Source organism: Anneissia japonica, unplaced genomic scaffold (genome assembly GCF_011630105.1).
Source record: "Anneissia japonica isolate Jap-2015-1 unplaced genomic scaffold, ASM1163010v1 scaffold1587_len1432017_cov164, whole genome shotgun sequence".
In the NCBI taxonomy this organism is placed as follows: domain Eukaryota; kingdom Metazoa; phylum Echinodermata; class Crinoidea; order Comatulida; family Comatulidae; genus Anneissia; species Anneissia japonica.
Genome location: NW_022713643.1, coordinates 811,093 through 818,897, shown reverse-complemented (window position 1 = coordinate 818,897; position 7,805 = coordinate 811,093).

Genomic DNA, 7,805 nt, shown 5'->3' with positions numbered 1-7,805 from the left:
GGGGGCTCCAGTAAATCCGCCCCCTGGAGCTGGTTTGAACGACTCACTCGCCAATGGTTCCGATGGTGCAATTCTTCTCAGACAAGGACTTTAAACCGTAGGCCCAGTGTACGTATTTGTCCCGTGTGCACTTTAAAGAACCCAGTACATCCTTCGAGAAGAGTAGGGGGTTACCATGGTGTACTGGTAAAATCAGTCCCCTGCTGTTTGACAAAAATGCCACCTGGAATACTGATTAGGCTTGCCGATTGGCATATCCTTGGCGCTCGTGCCTAAAAATGAAACGAAATACAGTACAAGGTTGCCAGATAGCCGACAGGCCTCCCGGCCAAACACACGCCATCTCACGGCCAAATTCGGCCAAACTTTTTTTCGATATCGGCCAAAATTCGGCCAGATTTTAATCCGAGTGGAAGACAACAGTGGGTACATATTCATTTGAAATACTACAAAAATTACACGAAAATCAGCGGTCATTCGTTTGAAATTGAAGGAATTCAAATGATATACACAGAACAATGTTAAACTTCCACTCAATTAATCTATCACCATAAAACACATGCCCAGCACAATCATAATATTAAAGCATATGTTCTTTAGTTGCTGGCATGCAGGCCAATTCATGGGCGAATCCAGAGATTATTTTTCATTATATAGTTAAATTAATACTGTGAAAATTTGAAGTTGCTATGAGTTATTAGGTATATATCAAAAGTATTATATAGACCTGTAATTACAAATTAATCATTATTTATACCAACAACTTCACAATAGAATTTATGGTTTATAAAGTTTAAAATAACTGTACATGTGATCATTTTAAATACATCTCTATAGCATTATTTAAATATTTTTTTTAATAATGTAGGCCTATTTATAAAACAAACATTTGTTTGGATGATAACAATTTAACAAAGTTATGATGGATTTCTTTACATTGGTGTATTGGTTCCAAATGGAAAATGTTTATTAATATGTGTAATGTTTATCTTTGAGGTATTCCAATTATTTAAATGTTTCTGAAAGAAATTATTTGTCGAATTATAGATATTGATGTCTAAAACTGTTGTAGTTAGTGATTGTTTGCAAGTATATGTAATACGACATCATCATTTTTAAATCTGAGTTATAAAGAATTTTGAATAAATGTGACTTTTACAAAAGAGCACTACTTTGACTCATTATAATTGGTACATTTTCAGTATATAGGCCTATAGAACTAGGCGTATATAGGATAAAAACACATTCAGCTTCTCAGTTGAAATTTTCATATATATCGTCTATAGGCCTGTATATAGGACGATATTATGAAATATTATAATATAACAATTATAATACTTAACAATTACTATAATTCGTTTTATTTTTCAATGCTATGCATTGTCAATGAGGATGGATTGTTTGTTATATGGACAATAAAATTAGCTTCTTATTGTTTTGATTACTGCAGTGAAACTTTCCCTATTGGATATGTGGTCAACGAATTATTCTTTCCTGAATTGTTGTGATATTTGTAACATTTAATTGAAATTTATAACATAAACAGTACGGTATAAAGTGATTGCAACATTTACCAAAGTATTATAAGAGTGATTAAATTCACTGTTTGTCATATATTTTACCCTTGTGAATAAAGTTGAATAAACAAATATGGTTTTACAAAACTCTGCTAATATTACAACTTTAGCGGATGTGCTTCGCTTGGACTTACTATATCAGTATCCTTCAATTTAAACACTGTTTTTTTACCGAACTGTCATATTTTTTTAATTATTTAAAAGATCATTTGGTTTTTTTTTTACATATTTTCATCTAGTTTTAGGACTTGTGAACACACTAACAATAACATCAAACAGCTCAATCACAAGGAACGTAAGCCTAGAATTAATTTTAAAACACCGATTAAATGTCACGTGCTCGTTTTTCCGTCTCTTAGTTCAAGTTCTTCTATGTTAGCCTCCAATGCAAATAATATAAATGCAAACATAATATATAATAATAAAGTTATAACATAAATATTATGTAGAAATTGCTACCTTTACCATAGTTACCACAGCATCATGTGCGTGTGTGTGTTTCCAATTAGGGAAGTGATTATAAGTTCGCTGCTTGGCATTAGTGGCCGATGTGGATAAAGTTACATTTTATAAATGCGTATTTTTTTTAAATCCTAATATTACAGTTTTAATTGTAAAACCACTTACTGCATTGAATAAAAGTCTAACATAAAACAATATAAATTTATATAAATCTATATAATTATATTTTTTGGAATAATAGTTTTCTACCTTCTTATTTTATTTTAAAGATAATTTGAAATTCACATATTTTTACTTATTTTCACTCTAATTTAGACTTTAAACACACTAAAAATTATAATGTTGAACTGATCATTTATAAGGAACGTAATATTTCAATTTCAATAAATACACTGATTTAAGTCAAAGTTAAGACTCAAAATTTATTTGAAATAAACATGTGACACGCCTAAAGAATATGGTCATGATGACATCAGAATTATCATGACCATATGTAGGCATATCATGACTATATATGGGCATCCAACAGGATTTTGCCTAATATGGTCATGATGACATCACATCATGACCATTATAGGCACATCATGACTATATGGGCATATAACAGGTGCCAATTTTTGGTCAAACAAAATGTGAAAATCTGGACATGTTAGTCTCTGTTAATTCAACGAACAATGAATTTCATTACCTTTGCCGGTGTGTTCAAGGAATGGTAAACATCTGTAATTCATTGAAGCGCCTCTCTGGCATCCAAATTGCTTCATTTTTATATTTGTTCAATGGTTATTTTGTTATTATAATATTTTTAATAATAATAATAATAATAATTATTATTATTATTATTAATGGTGGCAATAAATTTAATTATAATATTTAACTATAAATAAATTAATTAATAACTATAATAACAATAAGAGTAATTTGTATATATCTTTCTTTATATTTAAATTTTTCTATCTAGTTTTATATTCCTATTTTTTCAAACTACAATTTGTAATTGATCATTTGTAATTTGCAGATTGCGATTAAAGAGTATTTGTATTTGTATTTGTAATTGCAAATAATCTGTAAATTGAGAAACCAAGGTGTTTACTGATGTAAATATGGCCTGGTCTATACTATAATAAAGGAGAAGGTGTTTAATCAATATTAGTTGCCTTTTGAAGTGTGTAACACTTATAATAAAATTGACCAGATTGGTTATATTTTGAAAGTTTATAAACTAAGTTTATTAAGAATAGGCCTAATATAATTTGAACAACTGAACAGTGTTTTCAAGTTATATATATTTTCAACACAAATATTATTTTCTTTGGCGGTGGGGGTGGGTGGGGTGTAAAAATGTATAAGCCTTTTTACTGTATTTTAACTTTTGTATAGGTATTATTGCATTCAGAGAGCACCGTTAGAAAAAGCTGCCATTCATTGTATTCGCCGCCGGTAAACAAGCCGCAAACTTAATTAGATATTTTTATAATTGTTTATAGACCGCTCTCTATGTAGCAGTGTCTTTATTGTCTTGTGGTTTATTCTTGTCGGGCGGTGGCATGGCCAATACTTATTCAATCGATGGGTGTATTAGGTACAATTATACTTTCTAATTAATGTAGGCATTACAACAAAGGGGTTCCAGGATATTACGAGAAGAAGCTTCCAAAACTCGCGTGTGAACGATTTTCTGTAGTGACTGCTTTACTTATAGCCTACGTCCGAGACCAAAACGGTCGAAACTGATACATCTGCAAATATTAGGATTTCTTCCAGTGGATGCTTAGTTTATTTTGTCATTCTTGATGGAATTTTCTCTACTTTTCTTTTTTTAATTTTATGTTGCTTTGCATTATGTGGCCGTTTTCTGTTTTTATGGTTTTTTTTTCATTTTCTTCTTCATATATATATAGACCTATATATATATATATATATATATATATACCTATATATATATATATATATGTATATATAGGCCTGTATATATGTATGTATGTATGTAATAAGAGAATTATTAAAATGCGATTGAAACCTGTACCGAGCCGGTAAGTGTGCTTGTCAATTGGTAAAAGTCATTAAGTTCGCTGTTTGACAATATTCCAGCCCGTTGTGAATAAAGTTGAATATTATATAGATATGCATTTCAACTAAACTCTGCTAATAACTTAAACGAATGTGCTTCGCATGCATAGTTATATCAATATCAGTATCATTAACATTAAAAGCTAATTTTCCGAGCTGACTAATTACGTAATTATAAAACCACATACTGTTCTTTAAATGCTAGTATGAAAACAAAAATAGAATACTGTAATTTAAAATTACAGTACTTTAAAAAATATTATGATTTGTTTTCTTCCTCTTTGTTATATAAATAATAATTTGACCGCCATCCACATATTTTTCATCTAGTTTTAGGACAGAATAAAAATTGGAATATTAAACATATCATTTACAATAAAAGCTTTGAATTTAAATAAATACATTGATTTAAGCCCTGTTCACACCAATACCTCCCAAAAAAAGGTGGAGGGGGAGGGGGGCTCCCGTAAATCCGCCCCTGGAGCTGGTTCGAACGGCTCACTCGCCAATAGTTCCGATGGTGCAATTCTTCTCCGACAAGGACTTTAAACAGTAGGCCCAGTGTACGCATTTGTCCCGTGTGCACTTTAAGGAACCCAGTACATCCTTCGAGAAGAGTAGGGGTTTCCCTGGTGTACTGGTAAAATCAGTCCCCTGTTGTTTGACGGATATGCCACCTGGAATACTGATTAGGTTTGCCGATTGGCATATCTTTGGCGCTCGTGCTTAAAGAAATATATCACGAATCGTCACGAAATGCTGCTTGCACTAAAATAGGCATTTCACTGCTTATTTAAACACACTCATATTTCTGTATATTTAAAATTACCTTTATTTGTTGTTACCATTATTTTTCTATTATTAAACATAATTATTACTGTCACAAATCGAAACTGCTATATACTATTAAGCCTATATCAAAAGTAATGAATATAGCCTACAACAATTACAAATTGTATAACAGACATAGCTTTATTGAATAACAACTATTAAACAATTTAATTTATTGTTTGTTCCTAATATAAAGTGACACATGTTCGACACCTAACGGTGAATCTAAATGACATATATTTCAACCAATGGAGTTTTATTACAGTATCAAATCCCGCTGATTATATCAACAATTAATTATAAAGAAAAGACAATTTTTGGCTGTACGAAGGTGAGCAAATTGCATATATACGACGTGTATATCCTGCATTCAAAAGAAATAGCAATTATTTATAAAATTGTCAGGATCCAGTAAAGAAAACTTCCATTTCAACTCTTTTGAACTTAAGTAATATCAGTCTTGCTATCGCATACATTTCACGAAAACGTGCTATTTTTAAGATATACTATTTTAATCGTGAGCAGGTATATTACTACAGGTTCTTTGATTTTTCGTTAATTACTGCATAATTAAACAACCTATTTCGGAGTAAATAATATTAAAAATAATATGCCTTTATTAACTTGTAACTCTAGTAACAAGCATGCCTTACGAAAAGAAGCTTCGAAAGTCTTGTGTGAAAGATTTTCTGCCTTTCAAGGAACTCGTAGTCACAGCTTTACTTAAACGTCCAAATCGCATTGGTTGTGTCCGAGGCCTGTTTCTTATCATATGCAACATTTGCCACAGAAAGGCGCATTCAATTAATGGAAATAAGAACATTCGTCGTGTTCTCTCCGAATCTCCCTACATCGTAAAAATTGGGAGATACCAATACCGTTAAGGTAAATATGAATTTTCACAACTCATCAGCAGGACCAACTCAGACAACAATTGTGCCCAGGACCAGAAAAATCAAGAAATCATCAATACAGACGCCCATGGGCTACAACTGCCTGAAGTTAGTATTAACGAACTTTTGAAACCACGATGAGGTGACATTGAGGTCAGATTTGCTGTATCACAAACGTGTCTGTGCCTATTATTTGAATTTCTTAGCAAAGCATTCTGGATGTTCTGTATTTATAGGATATGTGAAATAATGTCATTTTATACTAATTATATTATAATGTACATGCAATTATTGTATACGTCTTTATGTTATTTTTTAATATGTTTATACTCTACTCTACTCTATTTTTTAATATGTTTATACTCTACTTTAATATGTTTATACTCTATCTATAACATATCGAATTCCGAATGAAGCCACCAACAGAGAACAACGTAGACGAGAGCCAATGAACGACACATTTGATGATTCTGAAGGTGGGTATGCAGTCGATATTGGCATACATAGTTGGTCAAAAGATGGGCTTCAGTCTATAGTAAACATCCTATTCGAAGTTCTTACAGAATTCGGTCTTACCATGAACGTTAACAAAACGGAAACCATGGTTTGGAACTGGTCATTGGAAAGATACGGTCCATACCCTAGTCATCTAATCAAAGTAAACGACATATTGATCATCAACTCTAAGATATTTAAATACCTTGGTGTATGGAACACCTACGATGATATACATATTGGGAATAGGGAGATGGATCATAGGATCAGCAGTGCTAGAGCATCCTTTGCAAAGCACCGCAAGATGCTATGCAACAAGAGCATTGCACTGTCAACCAGAGTCACCTTCCTCAACGGCTTCGTTAGATCAAGACTGACCTACGGGTGTCACTCATGGAGACCACTCCAAAGTGAACTTAACAAGCTCAACTCTACATATAACTACTTTCTAAGGTCTATAATAGTTAAAGGGTTCGAAAGACAAAGGTCTCCAGTAGTAGCATGTCGTGTTCCCAGTATCGATGAAGAAGAAGAAGAACAAGTGGAGGAAGAACCTGACGACGATGCCGACTGGTCATTTAAAATAAACAAGAAACTTTTCTCAATTGTAAAGACCATTTCTATACAAGACTTTTACAGCCAACAACAAGTAAACTGAATCGCTCATGTTATAAGACGTGAAAACTCAAATCCATGTAAAAAGCTTACATTTCATTGGACAAAAGTAAGTAAACGTGGTAGAAAAACCACATCAATTATTGAGAGAGCCACAGCTTTTAATGGACTCTCAAGAAATCAATTCATCAGAGACTGTTTTCGAAAACGTAAGTATTAATAGATATAATAGATATGTCTAGCTCTAACTTCTTTTATTTTTCTTCTCTCCAAGTTGGGCTTGAGTTGCTTGTGAAGGATGTGAAGGAATATGAAATAAGAGAATTAAGGCAAAGGTACTAAGGTATTAAGGTACTAACACCAAAGAAATGAAAAGAAAAAGAAAGAAAAAAGAATGTCAGAGAAAGACAGAAAAGAAGGTAAAGGAAAGAAAGAAAAGAAACTAAGAAAGAAAGAAAACGAAAGTAAAGATAAGAATACGAGAAAAAAAAAAAAAAACGAACGAGAAAGTTACTAACACCACAGAAATGAAAAGAAAACGAAAGAAGGTAAGAAAAGAAAGTCAAAGAAAGAAAGAAAAGAAGGTAAAGGAAAGAAAAGAAAGATAAAAAATAAGAAAGAAAGAAAACGAAAGGAAAGATAAGAATACGAAAGAAAAGAAAAGAAAAATGAAAAGAAAAAATTAAAGAAAGAAATGAAATAAAAGGAAAAGAAAGAAAGGGAAAAAAGGAAACATATGAAGAGAAAGCAAAAAAAACCAAAAAAACAAACAAATACAAAAAAACAAAAAAAAAACAAAAAAAAAAAGAAAGAAAGAAAAAGAGAAAGAAAAGAAACAAAAAGAGAAAGAAAACGAAAGAAA